Source organism: Agelaius tricolor, unplaced genomic scaffold (assembly GCF_023055355.1).
Source record: "Agelaius tricolor isolate 1412-34295 unplaced genomic scaffold, bAgeTri1.0.p SCAF_27, whole genome shotgun sequence".
Classification (NCBI taxonomy): Eukaryota; Metazoa; Chordata; class Aves; order Passeriformes; family Icteridae; genus Agelaius; species Agelaius tricolor.
This window is the reverse complement of record NW_027269287.1, coordinates 3,916,416-3,932,911: the sequence shown is the minus strand read 5'-3', so window position 1 is coordinate 3,932,911 and position 16,496 is coordinate 3,916,416. Positions and strand designations below refer to the sequence as shown.

The window sequence follows — 16,496 nt, the reverse complement described above, 5'->3', positions numbered from 1 at the left end:
TTGTTCTAGGAAATTTCTGCAAATTTAGCACTTGAAGAAAAAGTTGATCAATTTGATTTGCTGTAACTGAGTACAAACCACCACTTCCATTTCTTTTTACCTGTTCTTCTTCTCCTTTAACCCACAAAAGTGTCAATTCAGAGATTAATCCCAGCTCCAGGCAGCCCTAGAAATGTCAAGCTTAATAGCATCTCAGCCATACAGGGGCTCAGCTCATATTTCAGCCTTGTAATAGTCTGAGTTTTGATAGAGTTAATACACGCTAGACATACTTTTCATAAGAAATTAGTGTGCCATTCCCACCTTCATTCTCTTCTCCCCCTCTCTCTCCCCAAGTTGCAGCAGTCTGGATTGGAAATAAGACCAAATAAAGAACAAATATGAAACGTTAGAATGAAATGGGTTTATATACTTCATTTATGTCCATGAGGAATTAATGTACATGCTTAGAGATGATTATTTAAACACTGACATTAGTAGTTATTGCAGTGTAGGGGTTTTCTTCTTCCAGTAGATGCCTCACTCTTCTGGTGCAAGAAGCATAGCTGACTTTGGGGGGAAGTGTAATGATGTTTCCACCCCCTATCCAAACAGATGCACTTTGGAACACTTTAAATAGGAATGAAAATAATTTGAAGGAATAGAGAGTTGATATAATATACCTGAAAAGAGAGCTGATATACTATAGGCCATAGTACTTTGACAATGTCCATAGTACCCAAACAGCTATAGCTGCACTATGTCCTCCAAGCATTTTCTTATTTTTGGCAACCTGTTCAGAGATTACTGTACAGAAACTGAGAAAGTGTCACAGTACTGAGAAAGTGACACAGTACTACAGACCAGCTGTGTACTGTACACAGCTGGTCTGTAGCTGGACAAGGTAAATCTAGCCATAACATAAATCCAATTCAGCTAGACTGGTTCATTCCAGAAAACAGATAAGTCCCTGGATAGGTTGGATTTAAACCTATACGGGGACCCTCAGCCAACCCTGCTCAAGCCTAGATGAAAAAGCACCACTGGCCAGAGATCTGGGTGGAGAGAGACCCCAATCAATCAGCTGTTTAAACCCTGGAGTTTCAAACCCCCTATATAAGGAATCTTCCATAACAAACGATCGCTGTTGTGGCATGGATCTCTGAGAGTTTGTGTTGTCCCTGTCTCCAGCCAATGACTTCATGTAACAAGAAAGTTCTACACCTTCACCACCAGTCTTGGCCAAAAGTGTATCTGTTTCTTCTGTGGAAGTATGGTTCACTTTTTGACAGGAAATGATGAGGGTTTTTTTGCTGTCTTGAGGAAAACTTTATATTCTTCCTCTCCAGGGTCTTGTTAAATCTCTCACAAAGTTTTTATAGAGGAAGTAAATGCACATACAAAAAAACCATTGCAAAGCTGTGTGTCCTGCAGAGACTTGAGCTCTTACTTATTGCCTCTCAACTCGTCTCCTGAAAAAAAACCCAACCAAAAATTATTGGTTAGATGTGTTGATAAGAACTCTTTAAAGCCAGCACCTTAGCATGAGTGAGGATGTAATTGCAATCAAATGACACAGTTTTATAATTTCCTAGCAGAGGATGATTATTCGACATACACTGTACAGCAACTGAATATGGCCACTGATGTTCCAGAAGATGCTGCTGATACACATAATGTTCTTAGCACTGTCTGATGAGCGTTATACAATGCAAATCAGAAACAAGAGGCTACATTGAAAAAAAAAATCTAGTGAACATTAATTAACATACATATCCTTCTTTTTAGCTACCATTAGCATTGTAGCAGTAAATAAGATGCTAAAAATAATTGCCTAACACAAAAACCTATGTGACATTGATTTACTGTGAAATAATTTTGACCTTTAACAAGTGGGTGTACCATGATGTGTTTTTAAGTAAGTGAATCCCATGAATCAAAAAAGGAGAAAATATATCCTGCCGGAAAATCCTAGTTTATGCTATAATTAACCTCCATGCTACTCTCTCTATCGACTGTTCAGAAACTAGGAAACTGCTGAGCTTCTACCTGGATCCTAGAAAAACCTTGTGAATTTCTTTATGAAATAGAACTACAGGAGAGAGTGTGGATCAAAAAGTACCTTTTCAAATATATGTCATCATCAAGACAGACATGTAGGGAATTAAATAGTATTTCTTTAATTAACCAGAAGAAAGTAATAGTAGATTATAAAGCAGAAGTCAGAGAAGAGGAAAGGTACGCTTCTGAAAATTAAATTTAGAATGGCTTCTTTAATTTAGCTTGAAGTGTTGGTAACACTGCAAGGGGAATAATATAGCTGTGATTCTATATAGCAATATGTTATTTTTAGGTCATTCTAGCTGTGAATAAAGCAAGAACCTCTGGGGAGACTTTTCTTTTGTAGTGCTGGCCTCCTGCTAAAATACTTTAGTTCAACCATGGTGGCACAGTCTTTCTGCTTCCTCTGTAATAGTTCATCTTACTTTCTCAGAAAATTGTTCATTTAAAATATGGATATGGGAATAGGTATGGTGCTTACATCATCTCAGGGAAAGAGAAAGAAAGTAGCTGGAGCCTGAGCCAAATAGTGTCCTATAATATTCTAGAAATATCCTAGGACATAAAAAGGTAATAATCAGTCTTATTTCTGATGTTAGAGCACATTATTTGTAATGAAAACACATTTCTATCTATAATGCATCATGTCCAACTATATTCTCCTTGAATATTTTTCAGAAGTAGTAGTTGATGATCTAATCTATTCCTAGCTGAGAATAGTTAAATGTACTTCAATTTTTCAAAGAAATCAATATTTTCCTATTATTATTTTTATTGTTATTATTACTATTGCAATTACTATTATTATGATTATTAAAATGAGGGAGCAACTGTACGGTTAATTTAGCAGTTTCACAGTTGTAATTTCAAGGGATGGCTGAATCAGTTTGGAGAGGACAGGATGGAATACAAGGCTAGAAAATGAAGATGCTAGATTTGCCTGGCATGGAACTCAATAGACAAATAACAAATCTTAGAAAAATAGCAAAACAGCAAGTAAGAAGCCCTGGGACAAAGCTACTATTGTGAGATTTAAAAGATTCAAGAAATATGGATGCTACCAGTAGTACTAGAAGCTGCATTACCTTTAGAAAGACATTTGACCTCTCATTTCCGTAGTTTTCTGTCTTTTCTGCCTAAGATTTTGTTCCTCTTTTTCTGTTTAAAGTAATAGATTTCTAACAGTCTATGAAATACTAAATACTAAATACTAAAACCTTTGAATTTTCTAGATATCTATCAGTTAGATTTCTAACATATCATGAACTGCAATCAAAAGAAAAAGAAAGCTTAAAGATTACTCCATAGGCTAAAAAAGAGTAAAGATGTCAAATAATGTTTGTACTCTCTGTACAAAGAAAATCCTCTTCCTTTTCTCTGTTGTTATGGCATAAACTTCTTCTGCCCCAAACAGCTTGGATGGGTAATGTAAAAAAAAAATCCTCAGCAATACATGATTGCACTATTGGCTAGGCACATGGGCATTATTAGGGAGGATAGTTACATACATTGTTTGGCCAAAAAAGAAGTTTTTGATGTCAATTTAGGAAGCCTGCAGATAGATATTTACGAAATGTTTTAACAAAGCATCTCTTTTTTGAGACAGTGAAATCTACTATTGCCATATTCTGTTCACCTGCTAGCTAGTTTTAGAGTTTATGCTCCACCTACACATAGGAATACAATTCATTCTCTGAATGTATATTTTGCTTGCTACACTCATCTGCACTCACAGTTGAAGGCTGTTAAGAAAAGCTTCAACCCTGGCATGACTGAGACAACTATATAGCTTTTTTTTTTTTAGTTTTTAGTTTTTCTTTTGGTACAGCTTATTCACACAACACACAAACACAGATACACAATGAGATGCAGAGCACCAGAAACTTCTCCATGGAAAATCTTGTCCACCTGATTTTCTATGTCCAACAGAAGAAATAACAGTTATTCTGGAAGATTCTCAACATGCCAACATCATCCCATCCAGCATCTAAACCATATAAAACTAGCTTTCATACATCCAATGCACTTTAAAAAAATTAGTTTTAGAATGCTTTCTTATTTTAGGCAATTTATTTTGTAATAGATTGAGGGGAAAGGGAAAGAAAGAGATAATATATGTGATCTCCCTAGAACATTTTTCTTCTCTTCTGGAAGCAGTTCTGCAAGTCCAAATCCTCAGGGTATGATCCAGTTTTCCCCTGTCCCCCATGATTAGGCAGGCTCACCACCCTGGCCACATCTCCCAAGGGTGTCAGTGACACCTTTTCCTCAGCCTCCACCAGGGGTGACACAGCTCTGCACTGCAGCATCAGCCACACTACAGTGTTACACATTTATGTGCATGGGGTGGAGAAAAACAAAACAGCACCAACTTCACAACCTTGAGAATAAACTCATGACATGCCTACCAGCTGACAAAGATTTCTACATTTCATCTCTGTTCTGTTAGCACTCCTACCTACTTCCCATTCCTTTTATCAAAACTTAATTTTCATTCTCTGTTTCATGTCCTTTACCTCTCTTCCCTTCTTCCCTTTTGAGTGACCTGTTCCTAACACCATGTGGTTAAGCCTGATGCCTGGAAGAATGCACCAGTATGAGTCTCTTTGACAGTTTCCAAAAAGGAAGAAAGATGCCTGATTATTCAGTGGGGAGATTTGCAATGCTCTTGAGGGCAAGCTTTCTCATTTTGGCCACAAGCTCTGGCTTGGTTGCCATCATGGCCTGTGCTTCTCCAAGAGAAAATCTATTTGAACAATTAATTTGCTCTTCAATATCAACCTTCCCAGGGTAATTTTGATGACAATGTTGAATTTAGCTCACAATCAAAAAGATAAAGAGAGTCTGATGTGTTTGGTTTTCACAAGTGTGCCATCAGTGTAAGAGAGACATAACTACCTAAGAAATTTTAGCAACAGAAGACACATCTCTAAATTATTATAGTCATATTCCCATGACAAAAGTGTCTTAGACAAGTAGGAAATAAAACTGAATTAAATTTTTACATAACTGGAAGTCCCATATAGTAAATTATGTAATTTAATTACTAAATTGCTACCTAACCTCTCAAATGAACCAAAATCCTACATGAGAAGAACTACGAGGTATTTATATACTCCAAGGCAAATAACTTTGTGATTGTGTCATTAAATTTGAGAATACGTTGCCCTTTAAATTGCTGTTAACAGATTTTTTGTTAAGTTGCACTATAGATTTCCAAAGCATCAATAATCACATTACTATGCCAGTGTCAATTTTAATCTCATCCTCATGTTCTCTTCTTGCATCAATAGGAAGCCCATGGAACACACATCAGCAACAGAGACCAATGGCATCACTGTTGCTCCTGCACTGCTAATGTCTTCTGAGTTGATGATTGCATATTATTATAATAACTGAGAAATAAAATCCATCACTGGCATAAGTAGCTATGGAAAATTTCTTTTTATTTGAGGCAGCATGCCTAACCACCTCTTGAAACAAGCTATGAACACTCACAGAATGAGTAGAAACAGAATACAGCTTTTTTATCAGCTTTTTTTGGAAACTTTGGAAACATCGTAAATCAGGTAACCTTCTTCCCTCAGTTTTAACTGAGAAAGAAAAACCAGGATTTTTACAAGCACTGTAGTGGTACCAGTGTTAGCATAGGGTTTCTTTGGAAATACTAAGACCCTTGAATTTTCTAGATATGTCTAAATATTTTTCAAAAATTTGTGAGGTATTTTAGCATGAAATGTGATGAAAAGTCAATTATTTTCTTAGGTTGTATTTTTGTTTTCTTAGTCTGCAGACACAAATAAGACCCTTGCAAGAGAGTGTTTGTGATTCAGTTTATGAAGCTCACAGAGAGGTAATGTATTTCAAGTACAGTGGTCAGATACCTGTTCCATTAAGTTGTTTTATACAACATCAAACACGTCTCACTGTTCTGCCTTAATTTATGAAGGAAGAACACCATTCCGTGTTTGTGAGCATGACAGAGTACTGTATTTCCAGCAGAACTGTACTTCCAATGAAGATTTTTCACTAAGGGAAAATCACTACTGTTGATTGCACTATCAGCAAGCACTAATTTCAGCTAAACTCCCTTTGCTGAAGTAGAGGCCAAATGTAATAGTAACCCTCCCACCTGGATCAGGAGCAGGAACCTACTATATCAAACATCAGAGGTAAACACAGGGTCTCTATTTCCTGGTAATTGAATTCAGACAGCTGGCTTTTAGAAACATGGAATTTGATTTTCACTGTGTCCTAGCAGAGGTTAAAAATGTGTAAAAAGGCTGTCTTAAGTGCCTCATTTGCTATCTCCTATGACTGAAAAAAAGAGGAAAGTATATAACTACTAGTATATATAATATTAGGCTCCCATGCTGCAGTTCTACCCCAATATACAATAGAGCAGTATTCTTCTATCCTCTGAGATGTTTGAAAAATAAAATTGAAATAAATGGAACACTTTTTAGTATTGCATGTTGATATACTCTCAAGTGAAAAAGGTTAATTAATAATGAGTTAATTTGTATTACAGCCATGGTAATTTGTTGCTGCCTGAATAGCTGCTAGTAAAGTCCAAGGAAGCAAAAAGGGCCTTTGCATGGTATTCACCGATGTTTAATTCAGCCGTGAGGTGAGATGTTCCGAGTCTCCAGGCATACTTATGGGGAGATTCAAGGTTTCTCCTTCACAAGCGACAGGGGCTGACCCTGGTCTCGGGGCAGTACAAAGATAAGGGCCAATTGGGGATTAAGGAAGGAGTGTCTCAGGGACATGGGGACATAGGAACAGGGGAAGGGGGCAATGGGATCTTAACAGGTTTTTGCAGGAAGCTTCTTGACTCCCCAACCCAGGGGATGCCCCCCAGGGTCTCCATGGCAATTTACCAAAAGTTGTTTGCTCCTAACCTAAATCACTTACTTTGAAGGAAGATTATACTCTGATATTCTGATCATTGATAGATGTAGTAACAGGAGATAAATATATGCCTTTCAAAAACTACTGTGCAAGGTCCCTAATAGGTATACATACTCCAGCACAACTGCTGTGAAATGAAAATCATTACAAAACTACTTAAGCTCTTGTACAGTTACTCATCCAATAAAACCCTGCAGAGGAGGAGTTACTTCTTGACTAAGAGAGCTATTCTATTTCTTTGAAACTGGCAGAGCCCCAAATGCAGAAACATTCATAGTTCTCAAGTAAAGTAATTCATATTCCTAACTAGTCTGAATTCTAGTCTTGCATGTTGAATATATTGCTTTAATCAAGGCAGAGTCCTTTTCTTAAATGCCTAGTGAATCTAATCAAAGATTTGGCCAGGCTCATTTCAATGATTTGGTCTTCTTTTGAATTCCTCCTTTCTAGCAAACTTGCTCTCCCCTCCCTTCCTCCCATCCCCACTGCCCCCCTCCCCAAAAAAGGAAAGATACTAGATAACAATTTAATAATTTCTAGCCATACAAACTAAATTGGAAATCGAGATCTTTCTTTGTGCAGTGGTATTTATCACTAATGTTGCTTTCATATTTTAGCTAATAGGGACAATCTTTAGAGCCTTTAGAACAAGCTCTGGCTGAGGCAGAAAGGAAATGCAGATCTGCTGTAGCTCATTTCTTTTCCCTAAGTAAAGTTATTGACCATTTCTGTCCCTGTCACTTGCAACCAAGAAATCATTTCAGTTTTTCCTCTTTACAGGTTGTCAAGACTGAATTCCTACAGTGGAAGAACACTTTTATGACTTGAAAAGTCATGTGATTTTGAGATTTATCACCTCTTATGACATTTTTCTAGGGATTTCATCACATAATTAAACCTTTTCTCTAATCTTAACTTTCCTTTGCTGTATGTTTCTACAATCCACACAGTCTGAAATTGTTCTTTGATTTTTCATCTAGGAACTTAGCTGTGTGCACAGCTGTCCATGTATTATCCTTGCTTAGATTTAAGACTACCCACCACTGGGAACTGTGACACTGTAGACAGGTCTCCAGGCTAGGTGACCACACAGAAGCCTTGGGATGCATTCCAAGGCTTCCGAGCAGGTCATCTGGACACTGCTGTTCTGCACAATTCTTGATATGAATATTTATTCAAGGAATAGCTTATCATTTCTTTCTTTACCATTCAGTGAAAAGAATCCAATATAATGAAAACAAAGTTATATTTTCATTTGTCTTGGCCTCAGTCAGCTGCTGCTTGCAAGCATTCAAATTTCATATTCATACTCCTTTCTTTGTCTATGGCTGATCAAATCATTGGCTGATAGATCATGATGTATATCTGTTAGGATCAGTGAACTTACACCAACTTTTACCTAGTGAGAATTATCCTAAATCACTCCAGTTTTCCTTATTGGTTTTAGGGATTGGTGAACTTTGGAGCATTAAAGAATAATATTTGAACACTATTTACTTGTGAAGCTGTATTGTTTATAATGTTCATAACTATTTAAATGAAAGAGTATTCATTTTAAATCTCATGACCCCCACTCTGTGGCAGTATGATGGAAGGGCAGTGTAATGTAACAGGTGGCTTTCTGGGCTCTGTTTCACTTCATGATTCTACATGACTAAAGGTTTTATAACTAAGACATCAAGATTTTACTGAGAAATTACTCTTCCTGTTAATGATATTGGGTTGTAGTGACAGTTGTGTGGACAGAATATTTGTGTCTGTACAGATTGTATAACATCAGGATTATTTGCTCAATATGTCAATTAAAAAGAAAAAAATATGAAAAGAACAACTTAAAAAAATATCTGGAACCTGACGGATTTTCTTTCTTTTGACTGTGATCATCCCATGGTATCAGATGTATGCTTGAAGAAATCTGCCCACCTGATTTCCAGAAAAGTTGAAAATTTTAATTTAAAATCAATGTAGAACAGCAATATAACCACATAGATTCACACAGGATTTGTTAATAGGACCTGGAATTAAATTTTCCATTGTGGATTATACTTATGGAGACGTAGCAAAAGCTCAGTGAGGTTGGACACATATATTTTAGGTATGTTCTTAATCTTACAAATTGGATCCAAGACCTGTAATACTGAGTCCCCTTGCTTCAGAAATATGTGTTTTCAGGGCAGTTTATTTCAGCTGAGTGTAGCAAACCTTGTGGATACTCATGGGAGTAAGAGCTGGCCTCAGTCACAATTCCACTCCTTCTGAACTTTAGGGAAACCTGCCCATTAATCTTGCCGGTTTATTAGTCTATTCATGCCATTTATAATAGAATAATAGAGTCACTGAATGTTTGGGCTGGGAAGTGTTGCATCATGTGGCGGATGAGCCCTTCACTTCTGTCAGTGTGTGCAGCCCTGAGACCACATCAGCCAGGGGCATGGCAATAAAACAAAATAGGGATGGGAACAACTGGAGTGCCTGAAAACCAGTTAAATAAAGAAAAATAAAAGGGGGCAAATAAAACATAAACCGTACACTATGTAGAGCTATTCCAGAAGACTACAAAATGAAGGAAACACAACCTTATACATACATTAGCTCAGGAGAGGGAACCAGCGAACAAAGAGAAATAGAAACAATACCGTATATGGAACCAATCAGAGGGCAAGGTTCAGAACAGAACCTAATAAGGAATAACTTAATTTACATAAATGTTCCCATTGTTCTTTTCTCCTCACCCACCTCCCACAATAACCTGACTGGATGTTATCTATCCTCACATCTTAGTGTCTAGAGGCCAATACTGTTCCCTGAGGTGTGGCTGTTTCGCAGCCCTTTCTCTCCAGGATGGACTGCCACAGGGAAGGACATTAAAGATCATCTAGTTCCAATCCCCCTGCCAAGGGTAGGGACTACTTTCACTGTATTATGTGGCTCAAAGCCTCGTTCAGCCTGAGTTTGCTTACTACTAGGGATGGGGCATCCGCAACATCACAATTTAATTAGTTAAGTAAAAGAGTTTTCAGATTACATTATGAATAGACATGTCTATGGGATATGAGCAAATATGAGATATTCCACTTCTCCTTAACAAGAGAAGGCTTATCATGCTAAAGAGGTAACTTCCATGGAGCAGCAATGCCATTGAAATGAGACATTTAAAAGAACTTTTAATTTCACAAAAGCAAATACAACATTTTTTTCAAAAATAAATAAAAGCTAGCACTCTCAGCCTTAGCATAGTCTGGGAGACAAAGATATGTAAGACTGGACAGTTATCTGCAAAATCATTGCTATTCATTTGCATTCATAGAGTGCTAAGCAGCTATATTTTCAAAATCTTTTTCTCTATTTTAAGAGTCTTTACCAAGAAAAGCTTGTAGAAATAAATCTGATTTCACACAGCATGAAAAATGCTTTTGGGTTTTCAGGGAGTGAGACCAGGCTTACTTCAATCCTTGTATTGTGTGAATAGAAGTATTCATCTTACCTTGAGGAAAATCTGTTATAATAAAACAGAAAACCTAGACCCAAGTTATTCTGGAATATTTCTATTCCAGAAGTCTAGTGGAAAAATTACTAAGCAGTCATTAGGGACCATTTAGAAGTGTTCAAATATATTTTCAGAGTAATTGAGGAAATGTTAAAGAATTTCTCAGTTCCCCTAGGGTTTCATCTGGCTTTGGCTTCTTTGGGTTTGTTGTGTCTTTTGGGTTTGTTTTTTAGAAATCATTCAGCAATTTTGTCAATAGGAATGCTGCTTCAAAAAATTAGTATTTGCCTTCTTATTCAGTGAAGCCTGCTAATTGTATACCAAGGGCGGCAATTTTCTTGCAGCATTTCCCTTTTATTTCTTACATGAAGGCTACAGTAAATAGTCACACTAATTCACATTAATGCACAGAATAACCTTCTACACTGTTATTTCCCACTGACCTCTCCACTATGGTTTAAATGAAGAATTTAATGGGAGGTTGTCTGAATTATGCAACCCCATCCCTACTGTTAATAGATTTTAATGGAAATGTAGCTACTCTGTTTTATGATCTATAGTATAAAGTTCAAGAAGAGACAGACTGTGTTAGTGTTCTATTCTTCTAATACCTCAAACAAAAGGCCTACTACTAGAAATTGTGGTTTAATAGAACTAATGCCTTCTTTCCTGAAATGGTGATTGTATTTGAGGTGTGAAGGAAGGTTCAAGTAAAGGAAGATTGGCTGACTATAACTTGTACAAAGGCAATATTTCACATACTTATTTTTCACATATCTATCAGTTAAGTGCAGCACTACTTTTAGAGGATTTACAAACTGAGGTTTAGGGTTAGCCTCCTGGGCTCCATGTGGGAAAAGAGCTGGATGTCCTAAAAATCCTTAAGTGAAAGAGTGAGCTGGAGCATGTTCATGTTGAACACGAAATTCTCTAAATTTGAGTCATAGGAAATACTAGAGCTTAAGGAAAGGAGGAAAGGAAGACAGGCATCTTGAACCTTTCCAAGGCTGATGTACTAGAATAAAGGTGAAAGACCGATACATACACGTAGTGAAAAAGAGACAGGTGGTATCTTCTTAAAAGGATGGTGCTCTTTTTTCCCTTCCCTTCCCTTCCCTTCCCTTCCCTTCCCTTCCCTTCCCTTCCCTTCCCTTCCCTTCCCTTCCCTTCCCTTCCCTTCCCTTCCCTTCCCTTCCCTTCCCTTCCCTTCCCTTCCCTTCCCTTCCCTTCCCTTCCCTTCCCTTCCCGTCCCAGAACTTCCATTCCCTTCCCTTCCCAGAACTTCCCTTCCTTCTGTCCCCTTTTCTTCCTTTCTTTCCTTTTCTTTTTATTTCCTTCCTTTCCTTCTTTTCTTTAATTAAGGGATCATGACAAAAGTGTCTGTATCAAAACCATGTGCTATAGGTTGCCATATTCTGTGTTAAACAACTTTCCAAGTGACCTCCTACCTGGATAAAATCACTAGAAAACTTCAGATATAGAAGATCAATAGAAAGTTCAGATATACCATACTTTGATCAGAAGACAGATACTACATAAGTGTTTTACTGAACCTCTACTTCACTATCAGCTTCTGAATGTAAGAAAAATAGCATAGTAGCAGTATTCATCCATATGCGTTTTTCCCCCCCACTACTTGCTTCCATAAGATCCAAAAGGCCTGCCTAAGCACAAACAATTTGTTCTACTGATCAACTTGCACCATTCTAATTTAGTAGGACCCTACTCTCAGTCTCTGCTTAATACAATTAGGTATGAACAAAGAATGCAAATCCACTGTTTTTCTACTCCAAATTCTTAGGAGACAATCTAAAGATGGAATGCAAGTTCTAGTTCAACTCAACATTTTTGCAAGTCTTTTGTTATTACCACAGACATCTGACATTTTTTTTCTCACAACAAACAAGCAAACAAATAAAAGGTACGCAGAGGACAAATCCCAACCCTTCAGTGATACCTATGCAGATATCCCAGAGGCAAAAGGGCAAGAGTAAGATTATTTAAACACACACAAAAAGCCATAAGAGAAATATAGACAATTTCCCAGGACAGTTGAGGTATCACATTCAAATTAATGACAACTGGATTACGTGCATTGAGGCACCAGTGATCACTTGTATGGAGATTCAAAGGATAGCGTGTACATAGGATAGCAGCACACAAATAGAAGACAGAGATACAACAATAAACATTTTCTGTTCTGAAACAACTAGAAACCATTTTCAGTGGTGGGCAAAATATGGCACCACTTTAGGTAAGATGTTGTTATGAATAATTTGTCTTCGAAACACTGACATTCATTATTGTTTTATTAACTAAGCACTGTCCTACCAGAGGTAGAGATGAACATCCTTTACACATGGGAAAGGCATCAAATAAACATCAGTGACCCAAAAGCTTATCTCATCTGCAGTCTGCAGACACCATTTACTGCACGAGAATTGAAGTTTTGCTAAGGATGCAAGCTTGCATAACTGGATTTATTGCACTTTTCCATTCACCTGGAAAAAAATAATCCTCCAATATAAAGGTATTTGTTTTGTGTATTTTTGCTTTATACAAAGGTATGTAAAGTACTTTAATGACAACTGTGTTACATATCTTTATAATATATTCTCTTTCACTGGGACTCTTTTTTTACATTGAAATTTATCTTGGTGCTAGAAAAAACCTAGGAAATAGCGATGAGTAAAATTGCAGCCTGAAGGAGATCATGGGCAGATTTCTATCATCAAAGGAGCTGTTCAAAGGCTTTCATCCTTTTTGCTGCCAGCATGTGGCTCCATTTACAAAGTAAAATCGCCACGCAGCTCTCTAGTGTATGATGCAATCTGTACTTTCACATATGCAAGAGAATAAAGAGAAAGTTTGTATCTTTTTCCTAAAAACAAAACAAAACCAAAACAAACCAAAACAAAATCCAAAAAACCATGGTAAAAGAAAATTAAGTATCTGTGGCAAAAATAGAGTAAATTGTGCTCAAAGCTAAGAGCTCAGAGCCTGGAATCAATTTACCTGTCTAAAATACTTCATCAAGATATATGATAGTGACCTTTATAATTTAATATTTACTATTGTTGCTTGCCAGGAACAATATCATTGTGTTATGGAAGTATAAGCAGGAAGACTGTATGACTCAAAAGGGTTTTGCACAAACTGAAAGAACATTTTCTCCCAGATATATAAATGGCAGTAGTAGTGATGGTTCAGTAGCATGGTTCAGGCATGGATAATGAAAAATTTCAAGATAAGTTTGCCACAATGCAAAACCTTAGGATATTAAGTCTATTCCTGTATACAAGAAAGCCCAAGTACTTTATCATGAGATTACAACCACAGACCAATCTTATCTTTTTACGTAACATTTATGTCAAAGGTCTAAAATTAATTGCTTTAGCATGTACCTGATCTTAAAATTCAAGTCCTTGCTGAATTTGTACCTAATGCAGATGAAAAGACTGGCAAGCTAAAGAAAACCCCACAGTTTTATTCCCCACGCAAAGCTATTATAATAAGTAGATATCCTGTCATGCAAGATGAGAAATAGTTTTTCAATTCAGTGAAGTCAGTCTTACAGGAAATCTACTACTTTACAGGATGTGAGGCTTGCTTTGTTTATTTTTCAGTGCTTCACACTAGGAGGTAACAGCATAAGTCACAGAATGAAGTTTAAGAGTTATTTTGTATTTCTACGTCAGAAATTTTCAAATTCAAAGGACAGGACACTGTAAGCCAAGTCTCAGATTTCATCAAGAGACAAAAATTAAGCATCACACTTTATTGTATTCATTTTTATTGCCTTTGTGAAGCGATATGAAAACAGCTCTTGAACTAATGAAAGCAGTATGAGCAGATTGAGGAAAATTCAGTAGAATGATATAGAGAGCCATTAAAAATGAAGTCTAAGGTAGACTGCCTTATGTTAACCATAAATAAAACTAGTAGATTTGACAGGTTCTATTCAAGTTAACGACTTTGATACAAAGGTAGTCATAAAAAGCTGAAATTTTAATTAATTTTTTCTAATTTTGAAGAAAAAACTTTTAAAATTCAGAAAGAAAACTTTAAAGCCTCTTAGTAGGCCCCAAGGTCGGTCTCTTTCACAGTCTCTTTTCAAAGAGTTGCTAAAATATCTTTTCAATGCTTTTCTCTTTTTCTTTTTTTCCTCCCAAATACTTTGATTCCTTTTATTACTACCAAAGCCAAATATTCCACACTTAGAAAATATTCCACACATAGGCCCCTAGCTTTGTCATAAAATAAGACCCTCGAATTCATGGAACATTCCCATGCTAAAGACTATTTTGAGGTCCTCCAAATTCTTGTCCATGCTTTCCTTTGCAAAGATTACTTTGAGAATATATTAATCTACACCAATTAAATAATTTACATAAGAGCAGCTAGCATGGGAAACACTTCTAGAACAGAATGTAGCCTCTTGTTAGAGACTGCAAAGCTGCACCCTTCATTAATGCCATATAGAGCTTAAGGTGGGGGTAAGCCTTTGGGTTGCTCCTGCCTCAGCAACAGGTGTTTATTGATTTGTTATTTCACAAAGCACCATGTGCTTTGCTCAGGGCAAGTCTTGGAATCCTTAGACCAGGCCTTTGCACCTACAGTGTGCATTTCCATGAACCAGTCAATAATGTAAGGCACAAACTTTGATGATGGCTTGATGTGACAAAGAGCTCTACAAAAAAATGCTGGTGTGACTCTGCAAATCAGTTGAAGCCAGTAAGTCACCATTTCTGTTCAAAGAGCTTAATATTTCTTGTCATCAAATACTGAAAGCATCTTTGGGACACATTAATCACTAATTGCTTGCTATGTCCTATAGACCCACAAAAGCAGATTTTCACCTTCTGAAGTAAAAGGACCAGGCAATTAAGACCAAGCCAGAACTCTTGCACTTTAACTTTAAAAGATGCACTTTAAAAATATTAATAAGCTTTCAAAGAATTAATGTGTTGCATTTTCCATTTTATATGAATGAGGCAAATGCTCCATCTTAATAACAGATCTAGCCTTTTTAGAAATACTGAAACATCCATCACAAATCCAGTTACCCAGATTTGTTGTCATAACAAAGTTGGTAGATCTACTCAGAAAAAAAAGCTATTATTTTATTCTGAGGGTGGCAGAATTATGTTTTACCATAAATATTTTTTTATATTTTTAAGGAGCATTAGGACAGTCCTGTTTGATAAACGAATACTTCATCACATGCCCCTGAAAAACAGTACAGATTTGGGCCCTAATTCTTCCCTTTTACCTATGCAGATAAACCTCTCGAAGGTCTCCTGCACAAATCTGCTCAGCAAGGGATGTTGAACAGGGCTCTCATGCGGTGGCTATGTGTGGTTGAGATACAGCTCATTGTAACACATGCCCAAGCTTCAGCTCGCTACGTTATGTTACGAATTTCACTGAAAACATGGTTTCATTAAAGTACACTGAAGCTCTCGACAAGCTTACAACCACAATCAGCACCCTCGCCTTGGATCCTTTGTTACCAGGATCTGCCTTGTGCCGTGCCCAGCACCCATCCCTCGGAGGATAACATGCCGTGGCTCCCCGCTGTCCTGAGCTGGTGTTGCCACCCACCCCTACACCCCGCAGAGAAGTCTGCAGAGCCTTCCCCTCAATTCGCTGACCACCGCTTGCGACCCCGCAACCACAGCCTTTCCTCTCCCAGCACTAAAAGCCCTCATCCGCCGGGACTGATCGCACATCAGCCCGTTCCTGCCCGAGGGCAGTCAAAAGGGCACGGGGCGCTTTGTTCCCTCCCTGCGGGCTCTCGAGGCTCGGACCCCTCCAAGCGGACACTGAACCCGTTTCGTGCGGACTCCAGACCCTCCCCTGTGGACCCCAGCCCCATTACTGGGAACACCGAACCCTCCCCTGAGGACTTCGGGCCTTCCCCTGCAAACCCCAGCCTCTCTCCTGTGACCGCAGACCCACCGGAACCCGCTCCCAGTCCGACCTGGCGCGGATCAGTGCCCAGCGGGGCTCGGACAGCGCCTCCTAGCGGCGCAGCCCAGCGCAGCTACTGGGC

At 37.8% G+C, this 16,496-nt stretch overlaps 1 long non-coding RNA gene across 1 annotated transcript; it reads right to left on the bottom strand.

The window, feature by feature from the left end:
* Positions 1 to 384: 384 nt before the first annotated feature.
* On the bottom strand, positions 385 to 16,477 carry LOC139600485 (uncharacterized). The gene is made up of 2 exons (XR_011682565.1): positions 16,403 to 16,477; positions 385 to 1,451 (listed from the first exon to the last, which is right to left on the bottom strand). It is a non-coding gene; the product is annotated as an uncharacterized lncRNA (long non-coding RNA).
* Between the last annotated feature and the right edge of the window lie 19 nt (positions 16,478 to 16,496).